Genomic DNA, 16,147 nt, shown 5'->3' with positions numbered 1-16,147 from the left:
TTCAATGGGCACATTTCTGGGAGCGAGATGGGGGGGGGGGAGGAGCCACACAGTGCATATATATGTTTAAGATAAGACAGAAGCTTGGTGCTTCTTGGGCAAACTCACCGGCCCAAGTGGCTCCGTCGGCTAACGAAGGGAAGGGGGAGGAGTCCGGTGACATCGATGTCCGTGACATCACCGGTTCTCCGACGGGACTCCTGGAAGCCGGCGGAGAGGTGAGTCTCCCGGAAGCCGGCGGAGAGGTGAGTCTTTTCATTTTCGATCAAAAGAATTTTAATCGATCAAAAAGTTTAACGATCAATCGAGAAATTAATCGTTCATTTCCACAGCCCTAGCAAATATCAAAAGAAGGGCCAAATATTGACTCTTCTGTCTATGGCCAGCATTGCAAAGAGTTTTTTAAGGAGGGCATGGGTGGCAGATTCTGGGTGTGCTTTGTTTAGTGTCACCTAAGAGTATGTATACTTCAAGTTTAATGTTTTAGAAATTGAAAAAAAAAAAAAATGAGCTAAGTGCAGTAAAGCTGCAGAATCCATTTGCATAGCCAATTGTGTGGCTGTCACAATTTCTGCTTGTCAAAGCAATGCTATGCCCAAGTGTTTATGTAATTATAGAGAACACTGGATGTTGTCTGGCCGCTCAATGCCTTGTACCAGGATTCAGTTTTTAGGACACAACAGGCAGCCAAGAATATTTGCTTGGTCAGTAAAACAACATCAAGCCACAATAGTTTATTTGCCATTGTTAATTGGCCACTTATTCTGCGATCTGGTGTTACATTTCCTATTTTTTTTGCTACAAAATTTGGTCTGCAGGTTAAAGGAGAACTATGGGATTAGGGCTGTTCCCCATAGTTCTCCTTAGGGTAACGGGAGGACACAAACCAGCGTCCTCCCGTCACCCTAGGCTCAGAATACCGCGAGCTATAGCTCGCGGTATACTGAGAAGCCGCAGTATACCGCGAGCTGCTGCTCGCGGTATACTAAGATGGCGCAGCTGAAGCGGATCCCGACAAATATGTCTTGATCTGCCCAGCTGCGTGACTGACAGCTGGCTCTGCCTATCTAGAGGCCGAGCCAGCTGTACCTCACAGTCTGAGAGTCCTTCAGGAGCTTTTTTGAAAACTCCAAGCGCGCCTTCATGTGTTTTGCACCGAGTAGAGACTTCCATCTAGCCACACTGCCATAAAGGCCAGATTGGTGGAGGGCTGCAGTGATGGTTGGAACTTTTGTCCCATCTCCACACAGGATCTCTGGAGCTCAGTCAGAGTGACCATCGGGTTCTTGGTCACCTCTCTTACTAAGGCCCTTCTCCCCCGATTGCTCAGTTTGGCCTGGTGACCAGCTCTTGGTTGTGCCAAACTTCTTCCATTTGAGAATTATGGAGGCCACTGTGCTCTTGGGGACCTTCAGTGGATCAGCATTTTTTTTGTAGCCTTCCCCAGATCTGTGCCTTGCAATAATCCTGTCTCTGAGCTTTGCAGGCAGTTCCTTTAAACTCAGCCTTTAAACTGGCTTTTGCTCTAAGGGCCCATTCACACCAGATCATCTCCAGACCAGACCAGATTATTTCCGGACCCAAAATGCATCCTAATGTATCCCTATGCTATTTCTGGCTTCTGTTCATGCCAGCGCAGTCTGTTCCAGACCAGAAAAATACTGCATGTCTCATTTTGTCTGGTCTGGAATGCATAGAAACGCGGCAAAAACGCAATGCACTGCATTCCAGACCTGGTCCGGGAAATTACGTGAACCCAGCCTAAAAGAGTATTTCTGGTCAGCTGTGAGGTCTTCTATAGAGAGGTGTGTGCCTTTCCAGATCATGTCCAATCAATTTAATTAACCCCAGGTGGACTCCAATCAGGGTGTAGAATCATCCCGGCAACGATCAAGAGAAATGGGAGGCACCTGAGCTAAATTTCAAGTTGTTGCAAAGGGTCCCAATACTTATGCCAATGTGATATTTCCGTTTTTCCATAAAGAATGTCCAGTAAAGAATGTCCAGAATGATAAAGAATGTCCAGTAAACTCCCAGTTATCCAGATAAATTTAGTTTCTGGTTGCTTGAGAGTTACTATTAAAAATAGGTCTAACTAATGCCATACCCCATACTATACCATATCATAACATAAACTCTGTATTGACTTCATATGAATCTTGAAATGCAGTAATCAAAAGCAAATTAAGACAAATAGACGCACTTAAGAAACAATCATTTCCAGGATAATACATGCTACAGATCAGCAAAACAGCGAGTACCCAGGGGATTTTTTTTTCTGGTTAGATGAGAGTTCTGGTTAGTTGAATACCGGATAACTGAAAGTTAACTGTACTGCTCTTTTTCAGGGGAATGATCTAACAGAGAAAATTCCTTAACTTACTCTATGGTCCCCTAACAGCCAGAGGGCCATTTCTTTACTATCTAGTGCGTGAAATTATGGGTGGGCACTCCTAAGTCATCATGTAAAATGCAGGAACTGCAGTGGCTGCTGGTTCTGCATTGTAGGTGATAATGGTGATGGGCAGTGACAAAAAGAGTGGCTTTGGGGGACCAGTCATCACAACCATAACCAGTGGGGAAGAAGTCTACAAGACTATGTATAATAGTAAGTTTTACTTTGTTATATCATCGTTCACACATCGTTCACTTTCACACCAGATGCAGTGCGTTCCGGTCCGATTCTGGCCTGAACGCACTGCATCGCATTGCGTCAAGCTCACTTTTTTGTGGGGCAGGAAGGGGGCGTGACAGGCCATTGAAGTGAATGGCACCGTAGCGACGCCCTCCAGCCACAATGCGATCGCCTGCACGGGATTGCAAGGCACATAGTGCCTGAAGGCCGGTCTGGTGCGATCAAAATGCTGCAAGCACTATTTTGATCGCACCGGACCGCAGGCACAATGTGCCTTGCTATCATGTGCGGGTGATCGCATTGCTGTCAGAGGGTGTGGCTACGGTGCCATTCACTTCAATGGCCCGCCACGCCCCCTCCTGCCCCACAAAAAAGTGAGTCGGCCTCAATGCGATGCAGTGCGTTCAGGCCAGAATCGGACCGGAACGCACTGCATTTGGTCTGAACGTACCCTAAGACAAAAAAGCAAAAATGTGTGAGAGAAAGAATCTGCGCTCCTGGAACTATCTAAGGTGAGTTAAACCTAAAGCTGCTATGAAATAAAAGGGGAAGAACCACCTTAAAGCAATTGAAAAATTTGTAACAAAGCGCTAAAGGTTAGATTAATTTAAGGTATATTTGTGTAATCAGTGATTACATTAAATACTCAGTGTGTTAAATGGGATTAGGTGTTCACAAGTGAAATAATGGGTAAAGGGAGATGCGTGTTAGCACAGCCTTAAAGTGACATTAAACCCTCAGATTTTTTAACTAAAAACAATACTGTAATGTGCGCCTTACTGTAATCCATGGTTGTTTCCCTTCTTTTGCTGCTCTTCCTTTTTAAATCTGTATCTGTTCTCATGCTCTGCAGAACTTCTGTTTTGCAGCAGACTGCCTTGCCTCAGGAATGGATACACGGTGTCTGTGTATACGTTTCTATAGGCTTGTAACCTGAGCCAGCACTACAGGAAGAGGCCCTGAGCTGCAAAGGGAAGTTCTCCCCAAGCATGAGAAGACATGAGGATTTAAAAGGAAGAGCAGCAAAGAGAAGGGAAACTACCATGGATTACAGTAAGGCACACATTACAGTATTGGTTTATGTTAAAAAATCTGAGGCTTTAATGTCACTTTAAGGAGATATATTGATCGTTAGTCAGTGTTATAAAAAAGAAAGTATGTGGATATGTGAAAAAAACCTCAATAAATAATAATAGGGTGTAACAAACAACCTATGGAATCGAAAATCAAGAACAGTAAAACATATTTGAATGATCGTGATAAACTAAGATAATATCGAATATAAAACAAGGTATTTGGTATAGTGCAGCATTAGATCATCAGCGGTAGTAAGTAACAGAGATCGTGAGAGCCACACAGTGGCAAACGACAGTCTGTATCAATCTTAGGCCGATCTACAAGTAGCGATCTTGAAGTGAAGTAATCAGATAAACGAAAATAGTGTTCAGTGAGCGATATTAGAAGCCGGGAGAAAAAACACAAGCTCCCTTTTGGCCTGGTTCACACCTGTACGTTTTGTAGCGCCTTCAACGCTCTACGAACGCTCTACAAAACGCTCAAACATGAAAATCCCATTGTTTTCTATGGGTATGGTTCACACCTTGCCGTATTTCAGCCCGTCTGAACGCGCTACAAAACGGCCTACGCCTGAAAAGGTACATGAGCTTCTTTGCTGCGTTTTTGTCACGCGTTTCCATTGGGATACAGCCAAGTAGCCCTCGGAAATGCGCGTTTGTCGCATGTATTCGATACGCCTAGGTGTGAACAGAGCCTTACCCATTATTTCACTTGTGAACACCTAATCCCATTCAACACACTGAGTATTTAATGTAATCACTGATTACACAAATATACCTTAAATTAATCTAACCTTTAGCGCTTTGTTACAACTTTTTTTAAAAAGCAAACATGTTGTGGGGGAAAGCTATTTTTTTTATTGCACTGCCAGGAGTTGGGCTTTAGATTATATGCCTTTGAGATATAGCTGAGATTGTTGCTATTTTATCATCTACAAAAGCACATGGCAATTTACTATAGATGTGTTTTGGGTTTTGTTTTGTTTTTTTTGTGATAAGTTTGGTTACTTTGGTCTGATTATCTCAGAAGCATTTTGTTTGTCTTTTTAAAGGTTTCAAATTAGGTTTCTGGTGCATAGCTCAGATTATTGTTTTTTGAAAGGACCATCAGTGATTTATTTTAATTACTTACATCTGCATCAGTGACTTTCTCTTGCTAAATATATCCGTATGTTACAGTATGTTAACATTCCCCACCATTAAAGAGCAAATTAAGGCAATCACTAAATTAGTTAGGGATATTCTGATGATATCCAGGAAACATTACATCTGAGCTGAATGTAGACCATCAACAACTTGTATTGCTTTTAAACGGGAATGTCTGAGCAAAATAAAAAACATGCCTGTAGTACATGCAACTTTCCCTATGTTTTATGGTTTTATTATTTAAAATGCTGCAAATACAGAACAAACCCAGTAAACCTGAAAGAAATCCAGTGAGATCCAAACTTCCTCTTGTGGGCTGACCATGTGTAATTCTAAAAAGGATGCAAGCCCTACGTAGGTTCTCCCATGCTGGACTACAAACCTCCACCAATCTACACCCCTCTCCGTCCTACTCCACATGCATACATTGATTTATTTTCCAAGCAATATTGCTCCATTGTCTCCAGAGAGCAAGGCAACAGACTGTGAGGGGAATTTATCAAAACTGGCGCAGAAAAAAAACTGGAGCATCTGTGCATGGCAACCAGTCAGCAAATCTCTCTCATTTTTCAAATGTTAACTGAACAAACTGAGAAGAGAAGCTGATTGGTTGCCATGCACAGCTGCTCCAGTTTTTGTCTGCTCCAGTTTTGATAAATTCCCCCGTGTGTAGGAAAAGGGTCTTGGGACATGAAATTCTGGAGATGGGGGAGAAACGTGCCTGCATCACTAGACACTGATCTAGGGCACCTTGCTGATTCCTCCTCATAGCAGATGTCAATGCCAGACTTTTACAAGCTTGGTGATGACATTACCAGGAAAAATAAAATCTGTGTATTGCTACCAGGAAAAAGGTAAACATTTGCTGGGACATGCTTTAAAAGGGAAAGATAGTTTGGTGGCAAATTTGGATTATGGCTGGAAATCACCTTTAAAACAATCTCCACACTGAATATAGCATTTACCTATAAAAGCAGCTTTTGGGCTGGATTACAGAAGCTTTTAACCATAATAGGAGGTGTTCTTTATTCTCCTAACTGCCAGCAGGTGGGGAGCAGGCATCAGATGGACCCAGGTGACAAACACAGCGGCCAGGAAGAGTTGGGAGGTTAAACAATCTGCAGAGAACCAGGAGTGGAGAAAAGACATACAGTATCAAGGACTCATGTAGGCTGTTCCTGCTTCCACAACGGAGGGAAAAAATTTGCAGGGGCTGTGGTTGTCAGCTATACGGCACTGCCTCTGTAATGAAACCCTCCTGCTGGGGTTTGCAGTTTCGGAGAGGGGGAGTATGTGAGACACAAATGATAGGGGATTTGGCCTAATCAGGGAAGGAAGTTTTTTGTTTACTCTGAGGATCGCGCATCATAATAACTGGATGTGGTACTTGTTTATGTACTTTGGTTGTACTTTCACTTTGAAGTGTTGCATCTTAAACTGTATTTCCACTTTTGCATTCATATTTAAGCAAACCCCTCTATACACTGAGTGGCCAGTGTATTATGACCACCTGACGTTTGTAGGAAAATTAGCTATAATTTCGCGCTGAAGTTGCTAGAGGGCCAGACCATTATAAATAGGGAAGCACGTTGTTTACCATGACAGTAGAAGTGATTTTTTTTCTGAAGATATGGGTAAACAACGCGATTTAACAGCCTTTGAACGTGGGATGATTGTTGGCGCGAGCCATGGAGCGAGTATCAGCAAAACAGCAGAATTCGTTAAATGTTCAAGAGAGTCTCATTGTTAAAGTGTTTAAAGACTGGACTATCAGCTGAAAATCTGGGTCTGAACATGCGAATTGTGGCCGTCAGCGACTAGTCAATGTTAGGGCAGAACGAAGAGTGGCAAGACTGGTACAAGGCAACAGTGCAGTGTCAGATTCCTCGCATCACCTTTCAACATCTCGTGGAGTCACGAGGCGACCCAATGGAGTCATCTCGTGGCCCAATGAAGTACTGATGGGGTGGTCATAATAATCTTTCAAATATATTTTTCACACCACACTGAAAAATATATTAAAAAAAAAAAATATTTTACCTTTCAGATGTTTTGCGCAGCAGGCAACATAGCTGAATCAAGGTTTTTCTGAGCACCTTCACAGTGATGTGTCTTTATGGAAAGACTTAGGGCTGACATTTGAGGATTGTGTTTCTCTCATTAACTTCATTAACATTTAAATACAAATGCCAGGGTTATAATCCTTTAACCTGCCACTCCTCACAGTCCCACCTAACATTACAAAGAAGGAGAAGCAAGTAGAGATTTTAACCCTTTAGAAGCCAAGAAACCCTAACACAAGTAAAAGCAATTTAAACTGCAAGAAGCATTTGTTAAATATATTTTTTCGCTTATGCAATATGAATGGGGACATTCACAATTATAAAATAGGTGTTATCCCAGTTTGGCTTCGAAAGTGAAAATATGTATTAATTTATTTACAGGTATTTATATTGTTCACTGCCCACTACCTTCTTCTACTTAAATTCACTACCCAGCAGCTTTTTCAGCTCATGTACACTTCCTCCACATCAGCTCAAGTTGTCCCCCAATCTTCTTCAGTTCCAATTGGCCTCTCTACCTTTTTTCTGGGTAATGTACTGTCCCCACCTTCATCTGAAAGTCAATGCCCTTTTCTAATTCAACCTAAATTTATTTCCACCTACTTTCTTCAGCTCTCATTTACTTCCAAGCAATGGCCTACCACCTTCACACTTTTCCCTGCTTGCCAAATCTCCTTTAGGGCGAGTTCACACCAATTGCAGTGCATTCCAGAGCGGTAGCTGCTGGAACGCACGGCAATCACACACTAAACTCCCCCCTTTGTTTCAGGGCGGGATGGGGGAGTTTAATGAACGCTCTGTAACGCGCCACAATTGGTGTGAACTGGCCCTTAAACAAATGACAAGGTTGACAAATACAAGCTGCCACAACTTCACAGCCTGGGTTTCTACCATCACCAGAGTGGAGGAGAAGAGAGGTGGCAAGGACTAGAGTAACAGCCAGCCGGCTCCGAGTTCAGGTGAGTATATGTTTGTTTTTTTCATCCCAAGATAAAAAACACAAACACTTAACTCTTGCAGTGCAGGAGTAGCCCCACTGCAAGGGTTAAAATAATGATGCACAGTTCTATTTTAAATGCACCCCTAATAGTGCTTCCCTATCCCTTTTGCTGCACAGCTTTATCTGCATGTAAATGTGGAGACAAATTATAAATAGAAGCACATAATGTGAAAAATAAAATAATTAAGTGAATATTATAATAAAGTTGTTAATCCCTTTGTTGCCAAAACAATATTTGTTCAAGTGAAACTGCTTTTTGAAGTTCTGAACATTCAGGAAAATAGTATTTTCTGCACTATAGTGAAACTAGTTGTCATAAGTCACTTCTCCGCCTCTTCCGGGGCCATTCATTGAGGCCTTCAACTGTTGTGGAACTACAAGTCTCATAAGGCATTGCAAGACTGACAGTTACAGGCCTGACTCCCAGAGGCAGAGGCGTGTTGGAATTTGTAGTTGCCAACCCCTGCTGTAGGCAATGGTACATTATGGAATAGTAAAATGGATATTGTAACAATCAAATGTAAGATTAAACTACTCTATGCTCGGATTACTACTACAATGGGGCCAACTTACAAAACCGGGAGCAAACCTAGTTTGGTGTTATTGGTTGCTAGGGGTAACCGTTGCTGTTTATGTAAATTCACCCAAACGTGCAGTTTTATAAAGCTTTTCCTTCATCATTTTTTTGCAGTTTAAAGGATTAATGAGGAGTAAATGTAAATTAAAATTGTTTTCCTGAGGCCTCACATTTCTTTCTTTTTTTTTTATGGTCACTTAATGTAGCTAGATCCTTGCAGTTGCACTGAAATGTAAAAGTCACAGTCGGCTACAGGCCTTTCTGAATGAAGTCTGTGCTGTCCCATTCAGCCACAGGCTCTTTTCATTTATCTGCTTTCAGTCTTTAAATGTCACTGTAGTTCTTATTCAGGAGCAGTTCTGGCTCTAGTCTGCAGATTTAGCACAATGTACCCAGGTGACAAAATGGATAAGCTTATTACACCAGTTTTTACACTTTCAAATCAGATTGCTTATTGGTTGTAGTTACTTGTGTTTCAATCATCAGACCTGTATTTACATATGAAAATGAAGCAATAACTTACGACATGCATTCGTTTCTGATATGGCTGACGTATTCGTTGTTGAATTCCCTATCTGCATCTTGTTTTGGTACATTTGATCTTCTTCTTTTTCTCGCTTTTCAGTAATATTTTAGCATGCATTCACTTTTGATGATCGTAGTATTCAAACTAAGCGGTCATTTCTTCAAGCCATCTGGAATGCAAGTGTCATTGCAATGGGCAATAAAAGCCAAACACAAATAAGATTTTTTTTCTTTAAAAAACCCAATCCATTCAGACATCAAATTTTGCCTGACCATCTGTACTGCTGAAATGGCAGCTACTGGACAGTCCTATTAATACGTCACATATGAATATGAAAGAAGGAAAGATATACTCACCTGAAATTTGGAACCGGCTGGTTGCTAGACCGTTCCCTGCAGCCTCTCCCCCCTCTGCTCTGGCGATGGAATGTCCCTCAGTGTCCTCACTTCCAGTACACTGTATTGAACGTGATGTCTCACGGGTTCTTAGACCGCTGGAGTGAAGGGGGAGAGAGGCTGCGGCGGTCTAGCATCCAGCCAGGTCCCAGTTTCGGGTGAGTATGTCTTTGATATTTTTGCTCCCTGGACAAAATGAGCACTTAACCCTTCCAGTAGGGCTACACTCGCACTGCCATGGTTACGTGCTCGTTTTTGTCTAGGGGCTGGAATAACAGATTTACTTACCTGGTCCCCGCTTCTACGAGATGGGCTGGAGATGGGCAGAGCCCATCGCTTTTGCTACCAATGGTGTATGCCGTATGTCGCTGGCAGTGGGCCCCTGTAAACGGACTCCAGGCAGCTGTTCAGCTGTGTGAAGCCGACGGTCTGCTTTATACTGGAAGTGATTCTGGTGGCTGAGCTGCCTGTAGGTCCCTTCCAGGGCCTGGTAAAATGGGCCCCTCCCCGCGCTGACACCCCCGCCTTGCTTCCCAGGCTTTGCTGCCCTTCCTGCAGGCCTGGGACCGACATCACTGGTGTAAACATCCATTTGCTGATCTTCTCCCCGCAGAATTGTGACAGACTCACCTGGTCCGGCGATTCTGTGCGGGGCCGCACACGTCCGGGCCGTCACCAGGCTCCTCCCCTTCGTGAACGGCGGACTCATTCCGTTGCGGTCCAGCGGGACATCGCTCGGTCAGCGAGCTCCTCCCATCTGCGCTCAGCGAGGGGACATTTAAGGAAGAGGAGACATATGTTCGGCGTCCGACTGTTTTGTGTGATGTACGCCGAACATAGCTCCAGAGGCACTGGATCGGATCTCAGCCGAGCTATCAGGCTGCCATACCTGTCCCCCTACAGGTCATCCTGCAGGACTTCCAGACCTTTGCATACCTGTCTGCAACACAGGTCATCCTACAGGAGTTCCAGACCACTCAGAGAAGACCTTCCAAATCGCAAGTAGTAATGCCAGGGGCATATGCACACATCACTGCTAGTCACTGGGCTTGATGAGCCTTTTGTGAATGGGACTGTGCTAATGTATACATACTGCTGCTGAAGTGCTTTGCCTGCATTACCCTCATACTCATATTGGAACTGTGCTTATATATATATATATATATACTGAGTGGTCAGTTTATTATGACCACCTGACGTTTGTAGGCAAATTAGCTATAATTTTGCGCTGAAGTTGCTAGAAGGCCAGACCATTATAAATAGGGAAGTTGTGTGTGTGTGTATGTATGTATATGTATATATATATATATATATATACACACACAGATGTTGAAGAGCATTGCCTACATTAACCTCATACTCATATTGGAACTGTGCTTATATCTAGATATACTGCTGTTGAAGCGCATTGCCTGCTTGCCCTCATACTCATATTGGAACTGTGCTTATTATATACTGCTGTTGAAGCTCATTGCCTGCTTACCCTCATACTCATAGTGGAACTGTGCTTAAATATATACTGCTGTTGAAGTGCATTGCTTGCTTACCCTCATACTTATATTGGAAATGTGCTAACATATATATACTGCTGTTGAAGTGCATTACCTGCAATAACCTCTCATACTCTGAGAGGTTGAATGATACCATCACTATATTATTGTCTTGCATATCCTACATTCTCGTGTTACACTGCATCACAAGAACAGACATAGTAAATAGCCACACTGACGAGAAATGATGTGATTGATTCCAACCTCCATTGAACAACATTTGGAAAATCTTAAGGTGCCCATACACTGCACGATTCTCGTACGAGAATTGCGGGAAATCCCACGATCGTACGAGAATCGTGCAGTGTATGGAAGGCGTGCGACCGTTTCTAATGTACGGTCGCACGTCTTTTGTATTTCGAGCATGTTGTAAAACCAGCCGAGAATCGTACGATTTTCGGCTGGTTTTTAACATGATCGAGAGATAACAGACGAACGGCTTGCAAGGGTTGTAAAGTGTATGGGCACCTTAAAGGAGGATTCATATACTGAGCCCCGTCTTCCATTTCCTACTCCGCAGTTGAGTATCCAACTCAAACCAATAGGTACATTACAAGAATGGAGCCACAATAATGCATCACTTCAGGTTCCCCAGCTGTTCTCCTCCGAATTCTAAGGAGCTATTCAAGCACAATGTGCACTTGTAGCTTCTTTGAAGTTGAAAGGTGACAGTAGGGGTCTAATAGATCCCTAATGTCCCCTTAAAAAGAACATGTCACCAATAATATACTATAACATAGGGGGATTGTGAGCTATGTGAGAGAAATGAAGTAAAAAAAAAAAATATTAAAAACTATTTTACATTTTAAATAGGCTTTTGAAGCCTTTGGACAATTTAAGATACTGTATTTTGTCACCTTTTTTAATGGGTGCATGCAATTTTTAAGCTTGGCATGTTGGGTATCTATTTACTGAGCATAACCTCATATTTTTTATTTAAGAATAAAAGGGTATTGTGTTTTGTGCAGTAAAATTACCCGAGTGATATTAAAGCTTCATTTGTTTTACATTTTTCATCAATAGGAGGCCGATACTTGTAAAAATCCTTTGTTGTTTTAATAAAAAATGTTCAGTTCCTCGTTCTCTAGAGGGTCCCCTCATAGCTCTTCCCCCCCGCCCCCTGCATGGGCGCCGCCATTACCTAAGCGACTGCTGTGGAGGCACCCGTGCGTGCTTATTTCCACCCGTGCCAGCAAGTGGCTGTGTGCGTCCATAGACACACACAGCCCAGGCCACGCCCCTCCTCCCCGCCCAACAGTTTGAATGACAGCAGAAGGCGCCTTTGGCTCCTCTGCCCTTAATCTCCTCCCCTGCAACCAGGAAGTTTGGGACGGAGGAGGGCTTCAGGGATGGGGTAGTGTCAAGTGGCTCTGACCGGTAAGTGGGGGTGGGATACACAGAAAGGTACTGGGCTTTTTTTTTTTTACCTTAATGCAGAGAATATATTGAGGTTGAAAATGCCCAGACCTTAGTAATCCTTTAAGTGCAATTTTTACTGAAATTTTGGGCTAATATCCTGCGATGCCTGTGCTTTCACGAAATATCTTGGGGGCTTTAAAGTGATAATAAACTCAGACGTTAAACCTTAAAAATACATTCAAGTACCTTAACTATTACTATACCTTAACTATTAACAAAAATATATCTTATGTGTACATCACTCAGGTGTAGGTCCTCAAATCATCTGTGAATTGGTACTGCCGGTGTCCTTCCTTCTGGAGGGTGGCTACTTTTGCCCCCCATGGTCCCTGTTTGTGTTGTAGCCACCGTTTCAAGCTCACTCCTGTGATGGACTACATACATACATACATACATACATACATACATACATACATACATACATACAATACAGTACATGTGATGGACTTGCAATACAAATAAGTATATTAAATGTGAGATTGTAGTTCATCATAGGAGTCCCCCCTCCCTTCCTCCTGAGTTATTTAACTAAAAGAATAATGTCTCCCATGTTAAAATTAACGTAAATTTGTTTTAAATACTCAAGTAATATGTATTGTTAACCCCTTCATGACTGAGCTTGTTTTTGGTTTCTGTTCGTAAATGACTGACACACTTTTGACATTTTTGCTGTGTGATTCTTCCACGTCAGTAATATACTTTCTTACAAAGTGCACCCACACATATTATATATTGTTTTTTAGAGGACAGATAGGGCTATATATTTATATCACATATGTGTTTCTAACGCCTCACTTAGGACAAATACAAATTAAAAAAAGAGGAAAAAACGTAAAAAATAACTTTTTTTCCCAGTTTTGATTTGTAGTATTTTTTTTTAACAAAACCAGCACAGCTAAAAAAAAATGCAATACATACATTCATTTATTTGTCCCTTATTTTTAATTGTTTTACACTTTTCACTATTTTTTTTTATTTATTTACACTTCACTTTTTTTATACTGACAAATTTTATTTATTTCATTATATCAGGCAGTCATTGTGAATTAATCTCACTATTACTGCTTGATAAATTAATACATTTTTTTTATTATCAGGCTGCTTCAAACTTCAGAACAGCCGATAATAAGTTAGTGACACTGATCCTGCAGCAGTTCAGGATTCAGCTGTCAGTGAATGTTTCAGAAAACTTAAACATTCTACTTTCAAGAATAGATACATTATGTGTCTAATACATAACATTTTGTATCTATTCTTGAAAGTCAAAAGATAAAAAAAAAAAAGCCAGTATAGCTTGAGAGAGATATCTCTCGATCTATACGAGCTGTCAGAATGCCGGCAAAAGCCGACATGTGTGTCCGCTTTGCTGTGACTCTCAGACACCCGATATTAAGGTATCGGGTGTCTGAAAAAGGTTAACCCTTTCAGTAATGGATCTCTAGATAGTTAGACATCCATTACTGAAAGGTAACCGCTGATTCTCAGCGGTTAGCAGCCTTCTAGTGCAGCAAATAACTAGTCACGTACAGTGTACGTGACGAGTCATTTGGTCCCTTTGTGGCTGGACGTACAGTGTACGTCTCCCGTCACGAAGGGGTTAATGGAAATGGCCTTTACTGGCACTAGTGCCTGTCTCACATCATTGTAAATATTATGTTTGAACATCTTATGCTCTATAGACGTTGTTAGGCAATCATTTTCTGAGCTTTACATTCTTATAAATTACCAGCTTTATGGCCATGGAATGAATATGTCCTTCGAGCTCTTATATCTCAACACCAGTGACTGTTTCCTTATATAAAGGCAGATTCAATAACTATGTTTCTAATAAGAAACTAAATGAATTTGTGGAGGACAGGCAGATTACTGGACACAGAATTAATGAGGTTTTAACAAGCAGACCAAAGCATGACAATTATTGATCTTTATTTATCTGGATCAGAAAGACACATTTTTTCTGCATCATGAGAGTTTTAATAATGATGGAACGGTCGTGCTTTCATCTGGATTTACATACTGAAATTGCTTTTGGGTGAATCATTTAGCTGTCTAAATGTGAGCAGGTTGAGTTTGATATTGTCTCCATATGCTTCTTCTAGAATATGTTATTGGTGCTGAATGCATGTAGATAACGAATGTTTGGAATCAGGTGCTGGTTTAGCTTTGCGTTTTTATTAAAAAAAATTATTTAAACCAAATGAATACTTGTTGCTATCTGTCCATTCATGCACCATTCATTTTCAAACTATTTTCCTAATTTTTAAGGAATGTATGCAGTGCTATTAAGAAAGAAAACTTTTGTAATTCAAGACATACAGTAATTATAGTGCTAATTAAACTAATAGGCAAAACATTCTGGTTGCTTGGACGTGGTTGTGTGTGTAGCAACCAGCATAAACTTGATTACAATACATGTTCCCTTTTGTCAGTATTCGGAACATTGTGAATTGGTGTTTTGTGCAAATATGGTTTGATAATGGCAGTGGACATCACACTGAAGGGAATCTATCACTGTTTGTTTTCTTTGTTATGACAATTACATTTTAATTTGATTTTAATTGAATACATTTGAAACCTTACTTGTGAACTTTTCATATTTAGTGCCAACAGGTAGTGAACGCCAAGGAAAGGCAGAAAATGTTTCATATTTACAGCCAACAGGTAGTGAATGCCAAACCAAAGGCTTTTCCTAGCTTATATTTTAGCTATGTTGTGAAATAGCTGCACAACCTGCCTCAATGTACACTTAATAAAATATGCTGTGAAATACAGTCTCTAAAACAAAAACTAAATCAGACACAGGAAAAACACATGAAAAAGTTCAACACAAACACAAGTACATCTAGAAGCAGGAGAAATGGATTAGCAAAGTATAAGTTTGTTTACACTTCCCAGATCACATTATCCTGTTTTAAATACAGGGGACATGTGTGAATGAGGCTTTAACAGGATGTCAGTTATGGTTTATAACATTTAAAAAAATAAATTTTTTTAAATGTTATTTTTGACCATAATAAAATAGGGAAATATATACAAACACATTAAACATTCTATTTAAAGTGATATTAAGATTAAAATATTTTTAAGGTTTTTTAAATGCTGATCAAATCACTGGATGCTGCCCCTTCATGTTTGAAAATTTTAGTTTCCTGCAGATTGAGCTGGTTCCCTGAGCACTGGTTCTGATATCCTGTTTTAGGGTGGCTCCTTTCCCTTGCAGGGTCCTATGGAGCCACCCTTGTGTGTAATAGTAAGCTGTGTGTCTCTACAAACACACAGACACAGAAAATAAAACTATCCCCTGCTCCCCGCTCCTCTGTCCTCACTTCTCCAAGCTAGTAGATGGACAGCTGCTGGAGACTGTTCTGTCCCTTGTAATCTTGTTCAGGGAAGCTGAACTGAGAGAGTTGGAGGCGCACCTGACGTGTGTTTACGTGACGTTGCTCGCGCGGGCGGGGGACTTTTAAAAATGTTTTATTATTATTATTATTATTAGATTTATTTTATTTGGTTTTAATTAGTTTTTTTACTTTACTTTGACTGCTATCACATGGGGGGGCTTACAAGCTAAAAAGGAGTCTGGCTTCCTGAAAACGAATACATTTAACATCCCTACGTTCTACATTATTCCAAAAATCCATAAAAATAACACAAACCCCCCAGGGAGACCCATAGTATCAGCGGTGGGAGGCCCCCTGGAGAACCTGGGAAAGTACCTGGACCACCTCCTAAAGGAAATGGTATTCAAATTACCTTCATT

General features: G+C 41.3%; 2 protein-coding genes across 2 annotated transcripts in view; one reads left to right on the top strand and one right to left on the bottom strand.

The window, feature by feature from the left end:
* Nucleotides 1–16,147, top strand: part of AVEN (apoptosis and caspase activation inhibitor) — a 477,699-nt gene that overhangs the window by 59,447 nt on the left and 402,105 nt on the right. The gene's annotated exons all lie outside the window — the stretch shown is intronic.
* CHRM5 (cholinergic receptor muscarinic 5) overlaps nt 1–16,147 on the bottom strand; it is a 175,476-nt gene that overhangs the window by 70,366 nt on the left and 88,963 nt on the right. The gene's annotated exons all lie outside the window — the stretch shown is intronic.

The sequence above is a fragment of the Nanorana parkeri genome, unplaced genomic scaffold (assembly GCF_000935625.1).
Source record: "Nanorana parkeri isolate BGI_ZX_2015 unplaced genomic scaffold, ASM93562v1 scaffold146, whole genome shotgun sequence".
Taxonomy (NCBI): Eukaryota; Metazoa; Chordata; class Amphibia; order Anura; family Dicroglossidae; genus Nanorana; species Nanorana parkeri.
Note: the sequence above shows the minus strand (reverse complement) of the source record. Positions and strands in the feature narration are given on the sequence as shown.